We start from the raw sequence: 19,942 nt of genomic DNA, 5'->3' as shown, positions 1-19,942 counted from the left end.
GGAGCCAATGCAGTGGCTAGTGGAGAGAAGAAACACATTTAGAGTAAGTTAATGCAGGATCACAGTGGGCCAACTAATGAGGCACCAGCTTGTAATGGGTTCTCGAGTTTGGGTATCACTGGGTTTCCCCTCTGTGCAGCCCAAACCAGGTGACAGCACTGTTGTCCTCCTCACAGATGCCACTCACTATTATTCACTTATTGTTGATGAATTGAACCAAGTAAGGTCCTTCTGTAGTACTGGAAACTGCCTTTGGGGGTAGTACACTCTATAGGCCCATTCTCTTCCATGCAGCCATCATGGCCTCCCCATGACCTCCAGTCCAGTTACCTGCTCATCTTCAGTAGGAGCACCACCTCCCAAAGCCATGGCATGCAGGGCAGCCACCCCATTGGAACCTTGGGACCGGGCTGCCAGCTCTAGCTCCACTGTGGGTTTGGGTTTTGTTTTTTTTTTTTTTTTGGTACTGAGTACTGAACCTGGAGCTCTTTACCACTGAGATACATCCTCGGCCCTTTTTATTTTTTATTTTGAAACAGGGTTTTTCTAAGTTGTTTAGGGCCTCTCTAAGTTGCTAAAGTTGCTAAGTTGTTGAACTTAAAATTCTCCTGTCTCAGCCTCCTGAGTTGCTGGGATTACAGGCCTGTGCCACCATGCCCAGCAGTATGGTTATTTTTAACAAAGTTTTAAAGGCCTCACCACTGAGTTTCAGGCAGTTGAAGTAGGATAGAAGACACATGGATAGGTAGGAAGGTGATGTGGGACAAAACACGAGTGACCATGATTTACGACTCCTGATTTAAATTCCACTTCCACATTCTTTTTTGTTGATGTTATTGTAGATGGATGAAATATCTTTGTTTTATTTTTAATTTTACGTGGTGCTGAGGATCGAACCCAGTGCCTTATATGTGCCAGGCAAGCACTCTACCACTGAACCACAACCCCAGCCAGTCTTCTACATTCTTTTATCACACACAATGTTATTAAATTGATTATCATACCTTATCTACAGGTCCATAAATAACCTCTCTCCTGACTTAGACCTTAAGAAAAACAAGTCTAAGAATGCTTTTGCTCAACAAATAGATTTTTCTGTGATTTGTATTTTTAAGATCTGATTACTTCATCCATATGTCATACTATTGATAAAATCTTCAATGTTACACAAATGTAGACTGTTTCAATTCACAAAGCAGAATAAAGAAATCCCCAGTGAGAGAGATATAGAAGGGCTTAGGCAGTCAGAGCAAGATAGCCAGTGAGGAGGTTGGGGGCATGGTCTTCTGATGAGGTCAGCTTCTTGCTTGAGGAAAGCATTCATGGACACTCATTGGGGAACCAATCAGACAGACACTTCTGTACTCGTGCTCCTAAGTGGGGGATTCAATAGAAAAACAAAAACAGACATGGGGACACAGTGGGCACCCATCAATAATAATGAGGAGTGTGTGGACAGGGGAGGAGATAGGGAAAGAGGAAATTCCAGAGACCATAAAAAGAACAGGCCAAAATTCCCCCACCAGAATCCCAGCCCTGGGGCCCCTTCTCTCAGAGAAGTCTATCTCTGTATCTCTATCTCTTTTCATTAAACCTACTTCTTGCTTGCTATCTTTGTGTCCTGGTCTTCAATTCTTTGCTGAACTGAAACAATGAAGCCAGCACCCCCAGATGGTAACAGAATTGGGGGCTCGTCCGGGATTGAAACCATTGACTCCAAGGTTAATAACAGTCATGTTAAATGTTTGATGGGACCTGGAAAGTGACCATTGATCATCTTTTCTGTGGTTCTCTGAGAATGAGGAAGCCCCCAGCCACGTCTAGACCGCTGAATTCCCAGACTTTCTTTCTTTCTTTTTTTTTTCCTTTCTCTTTCTCTCCTCTCAGGCAATAACATGAGTAATAGGCCCCATCGTCCACGATAGACTTGGCAGCATTTCTTTTCTTCCTCATGGGAACAGTATGTCATTTAAGACTAGATTGCTCCTAATTAACTCTTAATCTTAAGCAGAGACCTTGTCCCATGTTTCAGGATAGTTACCCCTGAAATAAAGGACCTATAATAGAGAACTCCTTGTTTTTTTTTTTGTTTGTTTGTTTTTTTTTTTTTTAGCTAGCTCTTTTTTTTTTATTGTAAAAAAATGGAATCAATTTTTTTTTTTTTTTTTTTGTGGTACTGGGGATCGAACTCAGGGCCTTGTGCTTGCAAGGCAAGCACTCTACCAGCTGAGCTATCTCCCCAGCCCTATTGTAAACAAATGGGATACATGTTGTTTCTCTGTTTGTACATGGTGTAAAGGTATACCATTTGTGTAATCAAATTTACATAGGGTAATGTTGTTTGATTCATTCTGTTATTTTTTTCCCTTCCCCCCCACCCTTCCCACCCCTCTTTTCCCTCTATACAGTCCTTCCTTCCTCCATTCTTGCCACCCTCCTTAACCCTAACCCTAAACCTAACCCTAACCCTAACCCTAACGCTAACCCCTCCCACTCCCCATTATATGTCCTCATCCGCTTATCAGTGAGATCATTCGTCCTTTAGTTTTTTGAGATTGCCTTATCTCACTTAGCATGATATTCTCCAATTTCATCCATTTGCCTGCAAATGCCATAATTTTATTATTCTTTATGGCAGAGTAATATTCCATTGTATATATATGCCACAGTTTCTTTATCCATTCATTAATTGAAGGACATCTGGGTTGGTTCCACAATCTGGCTATGGTGAATTGAGCAGCAATGAACATTGATGTGGCTGTATCTCTGTAGTATGCTGATTTTTTTTTTAAATTTTTTTATTGTAAACAAATGGGATACATGTTGTTTCTCTGTACATGGCGTAAAGGCATACCATTTGTGTAATCATAAATTTACATAGAGTAATGTTGTTTGATTCATTCTGTTATTTTTTCCCTTCCCCCCACCCCTCCCACCCCTCTTTACCCTCTATACAGTACTTCCTTCCTCCATACTTGCCCCGCTCCCTAACCCTAACTCTAACCCTAACACTAACCCTTCCCTCCCCCGCATTATGTGTCATCCTCCACTTATTAATGATATCATTCGTCCTTTGGCTTTTTGAGATTGGCTTATCTCACTTAGCATGATATTCTCCAATTTCATCCATTTGCCTGCAAATGCCATAATTTTATCATTCTTTATGGCTGAGTAATATTCCATTGTGTATATATACCACAGTTTCTTTATCCACTCATCAATTGAAGGGCATCTAGGTTGGTTCCACAGTCTGGCTATTGTGAATTGAGCAGCTATGAACATTGATGTGGCTGTATCTCTGTAGTATGCTGATTTTAAGTCCTTTGGGTATAGGCCAAGGAGTGGGATAGCTGGGTCAAATGGTGGTTCCATTCCAAGCTTTCCGAGGAATCTCCATACTGCTTTCCAGAGTGGCTGCACTAATTTGCAACCCCACCAGCAATGTATGAGTGTACCTTTTTCCCCACATCCTCGCCAACACCTATTGTTGCTTGTGTTCTTGATAATCACCATTCTAATTGGGGTGAGATGGAATCTTAAGGTAGTTTTGATTTGCATTTCTCTTATTACTAGAGATGTTGAACATTTTTTCATATATCTGTTTATTGCTTGTACATCTTATTCTGTGAAGTGTTTGTTCATTTCCTTAGCCCATTTGTTGATTGGGTTATTTGTATTCTTGGTGTAGAGTTTTTTTAGTTCTTTATAGATTCTGGAAATTAGTGCTCTATCTGAAGGATGAGTGGCAAGGATATTCTCCCACTCTGTAGGCTCTCTCTTCACATTGCTGATAGTGTCCTTTGCTGAGAGAAAGCTATTTAGTTTGAATCTATCCCAGTTATTGATTTTTGCTTTTATTTCTTGTGCTATGGGAGTCCTGTTAAGGAAGTCTGATCCTAAGCCAACAAGTTGAAGATTTGGACCTACTTTTTCTTCTATAGGATGCAGAGTCTCTGGTCTGATTTCAAGGTCCTTGATCCGTTTTGAGTTGAGTTTTGTGCAGGGTGAGAGATATGGGTTTAGTTTCATTCTGTTGCATATGGTTCTCCAGTTTTCCCAGCACCATTTGTTGAAGAGGTTATCTTTTCTCCATTGCATATTTTTGGCCCCTTTGTCTTGTATGAGAAAATTGTATTTATTTGGGTTTGTGTCCATGTCCTCTATTCTGTACCATTGATCTACCTGTCTATTTTGGTACCAATACCATGCCGTTTTTGTTACTATTGCTTTGTACTAGAGTTGAAGATCTGGTATTGCGATACCCCCTGCTTTGCTCTTTCTACTGAGGATTGCTTTAGCTATTCTGGGTTTCTTATTCTTCCAGATGAATTTCATATTTGCTTACTCTATTTCTGTAAGGTACATCATTGGGATTTTAATTGGAATTGCATTGAATTTGTATAGCACTTTTGGTAGTATGGCCATTTTGACAATATTAATTCTGCCTATCCAAGAACATGGGAGATCTTTCCATCTTCTAAGGTTTTCTTTAATTTCTTTCTTTAGTGTTCTGTAGTTGTCATTGTAGAGGTCTTTCACCTCTTTTGTGAGATTGATTCCCAAGTATTTTATTTTTTTCGAGGCTATTGTGAATGGGGTAGTTTTCCTAACTTCTCTTTCTGAAGATTCATCACTTATGTATAAAAATGCATTGGATTTCCTTGTCTTTTTGAGACATTTTAGAAACCACCTATCTCCTTCCCTTGTATCTTTAAAGACCCTCCAAATGGAAGAAAAAGAAAAAGGGGGATGTTATTATGACCATCACAGGACCTCTCCTGGGGTTGATTTATAGCAGCTGCTGGGACCCTCCTTGCACAGGAAAAAGACCCATAAGTGTGGGCTGAGAGTCACGTTACTAGTTCAGGGAACTTTCCTCATCCCAGACACTCCAGCATAAATCTTCTTACAGACAGATGCTTCCCCTCCAGATTCTTGTTCTCCTGAGAATTTTGAATCCCTTTTTGATTAAGGAATAAGGTGGGAATTACATGCTACCTGGGAGTGAAAGCATCAGAGATATCTGGGTTACAAAAAGAATATCAGGGACTTGGACCACAGCCAAGCTTTTGGCTAATCCCTACTTGGTCCGGCTCAGATAGATTCTGGGCCAAGCCAGTTCACCTGATTCACAAGCCAGAGCTGCTCCGGATTTGCAAAAGAGTGAGATGTGTATTGAGCCACCCCCATCAAGACCTCTTCTTTCTTTTGTTTCCGGATGGGATCCAATTCTGCCAAGATCCAACAAGGCTCATCTCTCTCCTGTCTGCTCAAAAACTGTGATAATTTGAATCCCCGATTAAAGAGAAAATTTTTGATCTACTTTTGCTTTGAGGTCTGGCCTTGGTACCCATTAGGAGATGGAGAGCAATGGCCACCTGAGGGACCCTAAATTCTATTCAGCAATTAAATCTTGTTTGTAAATGGGAGGGCAAATGGCGGGAAGTTCCTTGTGTATAATTGCTCTTTTATCTGAGCGATCACCCTGAACTAGAAAAGAATTGCAAGCTTGACACTCAGACACTAGTGGTTATCTGCTGCTCTTAGCCGGACACTAAATCCCCAGAACAGAAAAAACTCATTGACAGAGGAAAAGGGACTTTACCCATTAAATAGGAAATTCCCTCAGCCTCATCTGAAGGAAAAATAGGTCCTAAGACTACTTCCCCTTTATATCCCAATTTAAAAGATGGGAGGGGCTGGGATTATGCTCAGTGGTACAGCACTTGCCTAGCATATACGAGGCACTGAGTTTGATCCTCGGCACCACATAAAAACAAATAAAGGTATCGTGTCCATCTACAACTAAAAAATATTTTTAAAAAATAAAAATAAAAGAATTGGAGCCCAGTCCTCCTTATCCAGGGACAAACTTCACCTATGATCCCAGAGTTGCTAGGAAATCTGCTGCTCAGGGCATATGTCCCCTCAGGGCAATGCCAGGGAGGATTTGGACCCAAGATAGTATCTGTCCCTTTTTCATTAACTGAATTAAAGGACATAAAGAAAGACCTAGGGAACTACACTAAAAATCCAGAGCAATATCTTCAAATCTTCCAGCAGTTATCAAATCTTTATGATGTAGCATGGAAGGATGTTATGTTGCTTTCCAGTCAAACTTTAACTTCCTTGGAAAAATGGAGGGTCTTAGAGAAGGTGATTGAAATAGGTGACAACTACTTACTCCACAGCAGGAAAGTGACCATGGCTGCAAGAGCAGGAACATCCCCACCAGGAGTCAGGCAGTTCCCCCGACTGAGCCAAACTGGATGCTGACAGAGATAGGGGTGAATGGGACAGAGGTCACTTTATATACTGTGTGTTAGAAGGATTGAGGAGGGCCCATGTCAGGCCTTTCAGTTATGCCCAGCTGGCCACTGTAATTCAAGGGGAAAAGGAGCCACGGTAAACCTTTCTACAGAGGCTCCAAGAGGCCATTACCAGACAAACTAGTGTTGAGCCAGTGTCACAGAGGAAATCATTGTTAAAGATAAATTCTTGACTCAACCCACTCTAGACGTTTTGAGGAAGCTCCAAAAACTGGCTGCAGAACCAGACAAAACCTTTGGTAGAGTGCTCCAGCCCTTATAATACTCCTATATTAGAGTCCCAAAGGGACCCAGTAAATAGAGATTAGTTCAGGACCTTTGTAAAATCAATAAAGCAGTAATCCCTTTGCATAAAGTTGCTTCAAATCTTTATACTCTCCTTATCCAAATTCCCAAGGGAACTACCTAATTTACTGTCCTAGATTTAAAAGATGCCTTTTATGCATTCCTTTACATCCAAAAAGCCAACCTCTATTTGCTTTGAGGATCCCACCCGTAAGGCAGGACAAGTTACCTGGACAGTCCTTCCCCTGGGATTTAGAGACAGTCCCCATCTGATTGGACAAGCACAGGCACATGACCTCACAGACTGGTCACACTCTGATAGTGTTCCTTCAGCATGTAGGTGACCTTTTATGTGGACCTTCAGAAAAAGCAGTCCCCGAGGGCACTGGCTCTCTTCTCAATTTCCTGGACACTAGGGGATGTGAAGTCTCCCGAGAGAAGGCTCAGCTAGGCCTGCCCTGGGCTACTTACGTGGGCATGATACTGGAGGGTGAAACTGGAAAACCGGGCCCACAAAGAACTCAACCCGTACTCCGGTATCCCCTTCCTCAGGCAGCAGAACAGCTCAGGGCCTTTCTGGGAACAACCGGGTATTGTAAGAATTTGGATCCCTGGGGATGCTGAAGAGGCAAGACCCCTCTGAGTGCCTTAAGGAAGCACAGGGACATTCATGAGCTGTTATGAATTGAACTCCAGAGGCAAGAAAAGCCTTCAATACATTAAAAACAGCTCTTACCCAGGCCCCTGCCACTCAGTCAGACTTCCACAGAGAGGACTGGAGTGGCACTAGGAATGATTACGCAATCATTAGGGGCCACCCCCAGCCAGTGGGAAACCTAAGCAAGGAACTGGACAAGGTGGCCAAGGGGTGGCCTGGATGGCTTAGAGCTGTGGCTGCAGGGGGACAATTGGTCCCTGAGGCAAATACACTTGCTCTGGGAAGGCCCCTAACTGTGCTCACCTCCCATGGCACAGGAGGAATCCTAAATTCTAACCGGAGTCTCTGGTTAACAGACAGCCCTATACTCAAATATCAGGCCTTTTGTTGGAAGGACCTGAAATTACCCTAAAGACTTGTCATAACCTCAGTCCAACCTCTTTCTTACCTGAGATAGAGGAAAACCTCTCCACTCCTGTGGGGAAGTTTCAATGGAAACTTGTGCTGCCAGACCAGATTTATCTAATCATCCTATAGATAACCCCACTTCCTACTAATACCAGCACTCAGCTGGCAGAATTAGTTGCCCTCACCCGGACACTAGAACTGTCGAAAGACAGTCAATATATATACTGATTCTAAATATGCCTTTCTCATTCTTCAAGCTCCTACAGTCATCTGGAAAGAGAGGATTGCTTACAGGCGCTCCTGTTAAGCATGCCAAGGAGATTCTTAACTTCTAGAAGAGATCTTCCTGTCCTCTCAGGTAGCAGTTATCCATGTTCCTGGACATCAGAAAGGAGAGAACATAATAGCTAAAGGAAATAGGGCTGCAGATGTGGCAGCCACAGCAGCTGCTTTACAGGGTTCCACAGTTACCCCACTCCTATGGGAAAATTCTTTTCTGTCCTCTGAACACCCCCAGTACTCCATGGAAGAGGCTCAATGGGTTGTAACTCAAACATACCAATTAGATCACAGAGGATGGTGGGTTTTTCCTGAGAGCGTCCTATTACTTCCCCCAAGCATCTCAATGGAAGATTTAAAGTCTCTCCATCAGCTCTACCTTTTGGCAAGAGATAATAATCTTACCCTAATACAAAAAGTGGCTTTGGGAAAAGGCTTGAAGGACACAGTCCAACAGATTATCCAAAGTTGTAAATCTGTCTCATGTTTTTACCTTTCCTTGGCCTCTGGTGGCCCTGGTGCTTCTTCTTTTTGGTCTTTACATTATCAGTTTGCTTGTTTGCTTTGTCTCCTCTTGCATAGAGACAACAAAACTTCAGATGGTGCTACAAATGGAGTCCCCAATGGACATCCCTCCAGACTTCTACCATGGACCCATCGACAGACCCACTTATATATACCATCAGTGTTCACCTCTGGACCAGCCTGCTGCTTCTCACTTTGCCCTAGACCTTCCTCAGAAGGATACCCTGGTTACTCCAATGATGCCCCTTGTCAGCCTTAAGTAGCTACAGCAGTCACCATCCCAACTCCCAGTGGTCAGGGTATCCTCTGAGAGTGGGGAGTGAGGGAAATACAGAAGGGCTTAGGCAGCCAGGCAAGATGGCAAGTGAGGAGGTCAGGGGCAGGGCCAGAACAAAGGTGAGGTCAACTTCCTGCTTGACAAAAGCACTCCTGGACACAAGTTGGGGATCCAATCAGACAGGCACCTCTGTGCTTGTGTTCCTAAGTGGGGGGGGGGGGGGGGTCCAATAGGAAAAAAAAATGCTTGGACAAAGGGAACAACAATCAATAATAGGAGTGCATGGACGGGGGGCGGGGGGGAGATAAGGAAAGGAGGAAATTCCAGAGACCATGAACAAAAGACAGGCCAAAACTCCCCCACTGGATTCCCAGCTCTGGGGCCCCTTCTCTCAGAGAAGTCTATCTCTGTATCTCTATCTCTTTTCAATAAACCTACTTCTTGCTTGCTTCTCTGTGTCCTGTTCTTCAGTTCTTTCCTGAATGGAGACAACAAAACCAGCACCCCTAGACCAAAAGGCATTCAGTTCAGCAGGACTTTCCTACCCCAAGAGAACAAAGGGAGGTGGGGACAATTGAAGGGATATTTTTTTTAAATAACCCAACAGGAGACAGTGCCGTCAGTTCCAACCAAGGAACCCTGGCAAAGTGTCCCTTTCCTCAGTAGCTGTTTACACCAAAGATTGTGTGGTCAGTTTGAACCAATGGGCAGCAGCCAACCACCCTTGAGTCATGGATAAAAGCTGAGCTGACTGCCTGCGTGGTGCATCTGCTTTCAATTTTGATTGCTGTACATCCTTCTGCAAGTAGAAGTAAAATTATTGCTTTGTCAACAGAACTGATTAGTTTCCCAGTGTTTATTTTGACTCCTGGGGTGCCAATATTTCCAACACCATTATGGTAGATACATACAAGAGAATGTGCTTGCACATGCACACCTACACAGGAACTTGGTGTGTTTTGTTTTACTGATTTCCCTGAATCTAGAACAGTGCCTGGCATAGAATATGTACTTAGTAAACATCTGTTCAGTGGGAGAATGAATGAATATGCCAGCACACAAGCCAAGCTCTAGCAATAGACATTTAGGTTGATTTCTCTTTTTCACTGCTATAATACTGTAATAAGAACTCTTACAAGTTTATTTTTGCCTGTATCTACAATTATTTCCTTATAATAGGATCCTAGTGACTGGATTTTTGATTCATGAATTTATTCAAAACGTCTTCCGTGAATAAATACAAATGACCAACAAATATATGAAAAAATGGTCAACATCTCTAGCAATCAGGGAAATGCAAATCAAAACGACACTAAGGGCTGGGGATATAGCTCAGTTGGTTGAGTGCTTGCCTTGCAAGCACAAGGCCCTGGGTTCAAATCCCCAGTACTCAAAAAAAAAAAAAAAAAAACAAAAAACTACAGGATTTCATCTGACTCCAGTCAGAATGGCAACAATCAAGAATATAAGTAATGATAAATGTTGGAAATGTAGTGGTAAAACCACTCTGGAAAACAGTATGGAGATTCCTCAAAAAACTGGGAATGAAACCACCATATGACCCATTCCTTGATATCCCATTCCTTGACATTTTCCCAAAAGATCTAAAATTGGCATACTATGCAACATAGCCACATCGATGTTTATAGAAGCACAAATCACAATAGCTAAGTATGGAATCAACCCCAATGCCCATCAGTAGATGAATGAATGAAGAAATTTTGGGATCTATCTATGTACTGAGTCATGAAAAAGAATGAAATTATGGCATTTGCAGGTAAATGGATGGAAATGAGAATATCATGCTAAGTGAAATTAGCCAAACTCAGAAATCAGGCAAATGAAATCTCACTTGACAAGTGATGCTGGAATCATTGTAACTATGGGGAAATCACTTAATTAGACTGTTATCTCATCTTACCCTACATTAATTTCAGATAGATTAAAGAATTGAAAGAAAAAGGAAACAGATTGCATCCAAGGAATGGTTACTACAGAGCATAAAGGCCCAGCCATTTGCCTAAAGCAGGGCAATTTTGAAGGGTCACGTGACCATTTGACTTGTTGAGCTTTCCTTGGGCCCCCTACCTCAGTTGACTCCCCCTCTGCTCAGTCTTGCATCTTCCCCTTCCCTTCCCTTCCTTCCATGGGTGTTTACCAACAAATCATTCCCTGTAAACATCCTGCATGTTGATCTCTAGAGTCTGTGTGTGGACATTTTGTTTCATTAATCTATGGATTTTAGCACCACGTATTTTGAATTTTTTTGTAGTTTTCAAATACAAGGAGCTTTTTGCTTTCTCATTTGTTATTATCTGAATCCATAGAGTTACGATGTTGTATAGTAAACAAGACACCATACAAGGACTTCATTGTAGGTCAGTGGTAAAGCGTTTGCCTGGCACATGTGAGGCAAGGTCCTGGGTTGGATCCCTAGTACCACAATAACCACACCACACACACACACACACACACTGAAACAAAAAAGTATTCACTCACCTAAAAGCCTCCACTCAAACATATTGAGCCAGGCATGGTGGCATAGACCTGTAATCCCAGTGGCTAAGGTAGGAAGATTGCAAGTTCAAGGCCAATCTGGGTAAGATAATGAAACCCTATCTCAAGAAAAAAAGCAACCTGGCACATGTGAGTCACTGGATTTGATCCTTAGCACCACATAAAATAAAAAATAAACGAAGGAATAAAATAAAAGTATGCTGTCCATCTACAACTAAACAATATATAAAAAATTGAGGGATCCAAGATTGCAGACTAGAGGGAGGCTGAATTCCTTGTCCCTCAGCAACTCAGGATTCAAGCAGAGGAAATACTATTTCTCTTTGAGACAGTCATTGGTGCCCACTGATCCCCTGCTGTTTACCCCATTTGTCTGCCGCGATCACTTACCGTCTGCCAGCATATAGCCTTCCTTTTAAGTGTGGATCCCTCACTGACCACTGCTTATCATCCTCCATTTGCCTATTTGCCCACCTCTTGCCTAACCATCATCTGCCTTTCACCTACTCATCGCCCATCACCTAACCATCATCCACCAATCATCCAGTGTTAGCCTACAGATTGCCTGCATACCACCGGCGGATCACCTGCTGCCCATTGTTCCTGGAAGTCTACTGTCATGGTACCTGAAGGTTTGGTTACACACAGCTGCTGAAACCTTGTGAAAACAGCCAGGGCCTACAGGTTTCCCACAGAGGCCACCGCCATCTCAGGGACTCAGTCCAAGGCCTGGAATATATTGGGGTACCTGCAGGTCTGGTTATACCTGAAATTGTTCTGCTCAGTGTGGTAGTGGCTGCCATCTGGCTGCCTCTATGCAGGGTCACTCTTTTGTGTGAGTGCATCACTGGTGGTCTCTCCACAAGCTGAAAGGGCACTGAGATCTTGGGACTGCAGAAAGACAGGGTCTGGGGAAGCTGAAACCAGGTCCATCAGATTGCAGCTGGATTTGCGTAGGCTAGTCTGGGTATGGCAAACTTGTGGAAAGCCAGAGACTAGGGGCAGTTCCCTGAAGGGAGAAGAGGTTGAAGAAAACTGGGATCTCTCCAGCTCAGTGAGTCCTGAGGTGTGCAGGGACAGAAGGGGCCATCTACAACGAATGAGAGGACTGTAAGAGGGTGTGAGGACATCTTGCTATCAGCTCACCCACTTAACCAGTCTGAACCCACTGAACTGTAGCTGATATCAAACTTCAGACGCCCCACATATCGGGGGACAAGGGAAGCTGAGAACATTTTTGAGTCAAAGGAAGCAATCATTCAATTTTCCATTGAGACTTTCCTTCATTTTTTTCTTTTTTGCCCTCTCTCCAACCTTTACCATCTTTGAATACAAATATTTTTCATGCATCAATTTACTGAGAAATGGGATGTCTGAATAGTACATGACAGTTCTGTTGTGTATTCTTATATTTTTAACTTCTAAAAAAACGGTACATATTTTTTTCTCTCACTGTCTCCCTGGATTCTCTTTATCATGTCTCTCAAACAGTCAATCTCTATTAATTTCTCCCTCCCTCTTCCTATATAAATTTTTACCTCTATCTTCTCTCCCTCTCCTTCATAAACATCACATCTTACACTACTTCTGTTCCCTCACTGTCCATCATTTGAAACAGTAAATCCTTTTATCAAACTTACTACTTATAAAGTAGACAATAATTGAACACTTCATTTCTGTCTATTGTGACAAAACTGTACATGCCTTAATAGGAGTCATTTGGTTTAAGGTGGTATATCATTTGCATTGGATACTGTTAATATTGGTCTCCCCTTAAAAGTGAGGTACGTACTGGAAATCATCAGGGACATTATAAGACTACAGGGTAGAAACTGTACTGTCTCAGATCCATACTGCAAGATGAGAAGACACAAAAACAACATGAAAAAACAAGGGAACAGAGTGCTTCAAACAAACCAAGATATTCCAACAACAGAATACAAAGACAACACAGTAGAAGAAATGTCAGAGGTAGAGTTTAGAAAATACATAATTACATTGATCTTCGAAATAAAGGATGATATTGGAGAGAAAATACAGGAAATGAAACATCACTTCAATAAAGAGGCAAAGAATATAAAAGGAATCAAGCAGAAATTCTCAAAGGAATCAATAAACCAAATTAAAAATTCAATGGAAAGCATCACAAACAGACTAGACTACTTGGAAGACAGAACCTCAGAAAATGAAGACAAAATATAAATAAATAAAGTTGACCACACAGAGAAGATGGTAAGAAACCATGAACAGAACTTCCAAGAAATATGGGATAACATTAAAAGACACATTTCAGATTTATCGGAATAGACGAAGGTGCGGAGATATAAACCAAAGGAATGCACAATATTTTCAATGACATATCAGAAAATTTCCAAAACCTAAGAAAGAAATGGAAAAACAACTACAAGAGCCTTATAGGACCTCAAATGTACAAAATTACTGCAAACCCACACCAAGATACTTTATAATAGGAATGACTAACATACAGAATAAAGATCAAATTTTAAAGGCTGCAAGAGCAAAAAAAAAAAAAAAAATCACACATAGAAGGAAACCAATTCAAATCTCAGCTGATTTCTCAACCCAGACCCTCATGCCAGGAGGTCCTAGAATAACATACATCAAGGTCCGAAAGAAAATGGATGCCAACCAAGAATTTTATATCCAGCAAAATTAAGCTTCAGTTTTGAAGATGAAATAAAAATCTTCCATGACAAACAAAACTTAAAAGGATTCACAACTAGAATGCCTGCACTCTAGATCATTCTCAGCAAAATTTCCATGAGGAGGAAATGAAAAAAAGAAAAGAAAAGAAAAGAAAATCAACAAAGAGGAACAACACTAAAGGAAAGGTCAATCAAAGGAGAAACTAAGTCAAGTTAGAAATCAAAATAAGCCAAAATGACTGTGAATACAAATCATTTCTCAGTAATAACCCTGAATGTTAATAACCTAAACTCATCAATGAAAAGACATAGACTGGCAGATTGGATTTAAAAAAAAAAAAAAAAGACCCAACGATATGCTATTTTGAAGAGATTTACCTCCGGGGAAAAGACATCCACAGACTGAAGATGAAAGGTTGGAAAAAAACGTAACACTCACGTGAACTGCATTAACAAGCAGGGGTTTCCATCCTGATATCAGACAAAGTGGACTCAAACCAAAGGTAGTCAGAAGGGATAAAGAAAGACATTTCATATTGCTTAAGGGAATCATACATTGAGAAGATATAACAATTGTAAATATATATGCTCCAAACAAAGGAGCATTTATGTACATCAAAGAAACCCTTCTCAATTTCAAGAATCAAATAGACCTCAAGGCAATAATACTGGGTGATTTTAACACACCTCTCTCTCCACTGGATAGATCTTCCAAACAAAAACTAAACAAAGAAACTATAGAATTAAATAATAAAAATCAATGATTTAGACTTAACAAACATATATAGTGTATCTCATCCATCAATGAGCAAATACGCTTTCTTCTCAGCAGCACATGGATCCTTCTCTAAAACAGACCATATGTTATGCCACAAAGCAACTCCCAGCTTAAAAAAAAAAAATAGAAATATTACCCTGCATTCTATCAGATCATAATGGGATGAAACCAGAAATCAATGATAAAATAAAAAATAGGAGTAACCTGGAGACTAAATAGCATGCTATGGAATGTTGAATGGATAAAAGAAGAAATCAAGGAGGAAATAAAAAATACTTTGAGGTCAATGAGAACAGAGTATATCATATCAAAATCTGGGACGCTATGAAGGCAGTGCTAACAGGAAAGTTCATTGCATTGAACACATTCATTAAAAAAATAAAAAGTCGACAGCGGCTCTGGCTCCCAGGCGGAGCCCTCTTGCAGCGGGGGCCGCCTCTCTCCCGCCCTCCCCAGGGCTCGCGCCGAGTTCCTGGGCTTGAGGGACCCTCACGGGGCTCCTGCTGCCTCAGAAGCCAGGGCGGCGACCAGGGACCCACACCAAGTTCACGGGCCTCGGGAACTTGCGCCCCAGGCTGAGGCACCTAGGATGGTGCCTGGGGCTTCCTGAGGTGGCGCGCGCCCTCCAGTAAAACTAATTTGGACAAAGGCTATGAGGAAGTGACACTGGGGCCTCACAGTAGCATTGGAAATGTCCAGCTCATCTTGCAGACTGACAATGCAAGACTGGTTGATGAGGCCTTCAAAATGAAGTATGAGAATTAGCTGGCTCTATGCCAGACCACAGAGGATGATGTCAGTGGCCTGTGCAAGGTACAGAATGAGACCCTGGCCAGAGCTGACCTGGAGGTGCAGGGTGAGAATCTGACTGAGGAGCTGGCATACCTGAGGAAGAACCATGAGGAGCTCAGGTAGCACTCTATGAAGCTGCCTTAGAGAGATCCAGCTGAATGGCACAGGAGACACAAGGAAGCAAGAAAGCCAGGCCCTCCTGCTGTCTTCCCCACTGAGAATCAGTGTACTCAAGTCTCCCAGAGATGCCCATCACTATCTCAAGCTCCCAGGAGCTGTGCTGCCAGAGTCCTGAAAGACACTCAAAATACATCAGGAATGGACTGCCTTATTCATGAGGAGAATTTCTGCCCCCATCAGTCCACAAACACGATGCACGCAGCTGAACTGAGTCAATTCTACAGACCTCAGGGGGCCTCAAAATGTCCCTTGGAAGTTCTACACTCATTCAATGGAGGAGCATTCTGCAGTACCTCCCCTGCTAGTAGGGAGTGGGGGCTGGAGCTTGGGGTTCCCATCCCAGAAAGAAAACTTGTGCAAAGAACAGGCAGAAGTTTCCTCTCTTGCTGATGACCTAGCATCCTTGCTTCCTTCCCACTCATCCCCAACACACGGCAGGTCCCTCCCCTTCTCAAATCTCCCCCAGGACCCCCATCTTCCACAGAGTGAGAGTCAAAGACTTCAGCAGCCATGAGGTTCTGCATGATGGACCTTGTTCTTTCTCTGATCTCATCGTCACTCTCCTTCACATCTACAATCTCTGTTCCTTCAGCTGTTTGCACAAATGTCATCCCCTCAGAGAAGCCAACCCTGACACCACCTCTAGTTAGCTCTTTGCATCTCTCTCCAGTCTTATTTTCCCCATTGCACTTGGCACTTTTGAGATATATTATCTATCTACATCTCCCCAGACTGGATTGTACACTCAATGAAAGCTTGCAAGTAAAAAAAATAATAATAAATAAAAATAAATAAATAAATAAATAAAAAGTCAACAAATCAATGACCTAACTTTACATTTCAAAGCCCTAGAAAAGGAAGGACAAATCAACACCAAAAGCAGCAAAAGGCAAGAAATAATTAAAATCAGACTGAAAACAATGAAATTCATTTAAAAAAATCAAAAAATTGACAAAACAAAAAGTTGATTCTTTGAAAAAATAAATAAAATTGATAAACGCTTAGTCACACTAACAAAGAGAGAGAGAAAACTCAAATTACTAAAATTCATGACGAAAACAGAAATATCATGACATACACTACTGAAAGAAGATAATGAGAAACTATTTTGAAAATTTATATTCAAACAAAATAGAAAAACTCAAAGGTATCAACAAATCTCTAGAGACATATAATCTACCCAAAATGATGTAGGATGGGCATACAGAATTTAAATAGATTGTTTTCAAGCAATGAAATAGAAGACGCCTTCAAAAGCCTACCAACCAAGAAAGCCCAGGACTAGACAGATTCTCAGCCGAGTTCTACAAGACCTTCAAGAAGGATTAACAACAATACTACTCAAATTATTACATGAAATAGGAAAAGAGGGAACCCTTACAAACTCATTCTATGAGGCTAGTATCACCCTTATACCAAAACCAGTCAAAGACATATCAGGGAAAGAAAACTTCAGACCAATATCCCTCATGAACATAGATGCAAAAATTCTCAATAAAATTCTGGCAAATTGCATAGAAAATATATTATAAATATGATGAACTATGATCAAGTAGGGTTCATCCCAGGGATGCAAGGCTGGGTCAACAAATGGAAATCAATAAATGTAATACACCACATCACTTAAAGACAAAAATCATATGATTATCTCAATAGATGCAGATAAAGCATTTGACAAAATAAGCACCTCTTCATATTCAAAACACTAGAAAAACTAGGGATAGTAGGAATATACCTCAACATTGTAAAAGCTGTCTATGCTAAGCCCTTGGCCAACATCATTCTAAATGGAGAAAAATTGAAAACATTCCCTCTAAAAATTGGAACAAGACAGGGATGCCCTCTTTCACCACTTTTATTCAACATCGTCCTTGAAACTTTAGTCAGAACAATCAGACTGATGAAAGAAATCAAATGGATGCGAATAGGAAAAGAAGAACTCAACTATTACTATTTACTGATGACATGATTCTATATTTAGAAGATCAAAAAATTCCACCAGAAAACTTCTAAAACTCATAAATGACTTCAGCAAAGTATCAGAATATAAAATCAATACCCATAAATCAAATGCATTTCTATACACAAGCAACAAACCCACTGCAAGATAAATTAAGAAAACTACCCCATTCAAAATAACCTCAACAAAAATCAAATACTTGGGAATCAATATAGCAAAATAGGTGAAGACCGCTAAAATGAAAACTACAGAATACTAAAGCAAGAAATTTAAGAAGACCTTAGAAGATGGAAAGATCTCCCATGCTCTTGGATAGGCAGAATTTATATTGTCAAAATGGCCATACTACCAAAAGTGCTATACAGATTCAATGCAATTCCTATTAAAATCCCAGGACATTCTTCATACAACTAGAAAAAGCAATCATGAAATTCATTTGGAAAAATAAGAGACCCAGAATAACCAAGGCAGTCATTAGCAAGAAGAGTGAATCAGGAGACGTTACACTACCAGACCTAAAACTATACTACAGAGCAATAGTAACAAAAATGGCATGGTATTGGTACCAAAATAGACATATAGAACAATGGTACAAAATAGAAGACACAGACACAAACCCACATAAATACAGTTATCTCATACTAGAAAACGGTGCCAAAAATATACAATGGAGAAAAGATAGTCTATTCAACAAATGGTGCTGGGAAAACTGGAAATCCATAAGTAACAAAATGAAATTAAACCTCTATTTCTCTCCTGAATGAAAGTCAACTCAAAGTGGAGCAAAGACTTAGGCCTGCACAAGAACAGAGACCCTGAGCCTAATAGAAGAAAATGTAGGCCCACATCTTCATCTTGTTGGCTTAGGACCTGACTTCCTTAACAAGACTCCTCAAGTGCAAGAAGTAAAATAAGAAGTAAAATTAAGAATCAATAAGTGGGATGGATTCAAACTAAAAAGCTTTTTCTCAGCAAAGGAAACAATCAATAACATGAAGAGAGAGCATACAGAATGGGAAAAAACCTTTACCACATGCACCTCAGATAGAGTACTAATCTCCAGGATATATAAAGAACTCAAAAAACTGAACACTCAAAAACAAATAACTCAATCAATAAATGGGTTAAGGAATTGAACAGACACTTCACAGACAAAGAAATATAATCAATCAACATATGAAAAATGTTCATCATCTCTTGGAATTAGAGAAATGCAAATCAAAACTACTCTAAGATTTCATATCACTCCAGTCAGAATGGCAATTATCAAGAATGAAAGCAATAGTAAGTGTTGGCAAGGATGTGGGGAAAAAGTACACTCATACATTGGTGGTGGGACTGCAGATAGTACAACCACTTTCAAAAGCAGTATGGAGATTCCTAAGAAAACTTGGAATGGAACCACCATTTGACCCAGTTTTCCCACTCCTTGGTTTATACCCAAAGACTTAAAATCAGCACACTACAGGGATGCAGTCACATCAATGTTTAATCTAAATTCTTAATACAATGGAAGACCGAAGAAACTAGGCAAATAATTGAGTCATTTAAAACTATTTTTTCAGAATATAAAATAAGATTATATATACAATTATTCTGATTTTTGAAACATCATGTAATTTGAACTATTCCCTATTATTTGGATATTACTTTGCATTGCTGGTAACCATGTAATAAAGACCAAATTAGAATCCAACAAACGGATTGATATTACACTAGAGAGATGAACAAATCACATTTATATTCTAACAGTTATTTCTTATTTGATGATAATTTAGGTCCTACATATTTTAATGTATTCTTTTAGGTTTCTATCTGTTCCCACATTCATTATATGTAGGGGTATAATTCCTTCTGTCAAGATGCTGTGTCCCCTGAAAGTTAAATATTAATAAAATGATTGAAATCAAATTAAATGCTTCAACAGCTACTATTACAAATAGAAGTGATGAGACTTTTGCTCTCCAATTTAACAAAGGCTTAAATGCCATGATGACTATAAGCATGTCTGTGTTGCTGCAACTAGATATCATACTTCCCAATGGGACTAAGAGATAATTAAGAATCATCTACTGGACATTTGACATAGCAGTAATAATAGCTTGGATCTTATAAAATCGCATCATCACATCCAGGATTTTCAAAAAACAAAATTGATCTCATGTACTCTACATTTCTAGCGGACCAAATGCTTCCTAAATTGAATGATATATTATTGGAATGATTTATGTTTGCTAATAATCTTTTTTGTATCATAATAGGTTGCCATACCCTCAGAACCAAGATCC

The sequence above is a fragment of the Sciurus vulgaris genome, assembly GCF_902686455.1.
Source record: "Sciurus vulgaris genome assembly, chromosome: 10".
Lineage (NCBI taxonomy): Eukaryota > Metazoa > Chordata > Mammalia > Rodentia > Sciuridae > Sciurus > Sciurus vulgaris.
Note: the sequence above shows the minus strand (reverse complement) of the source record.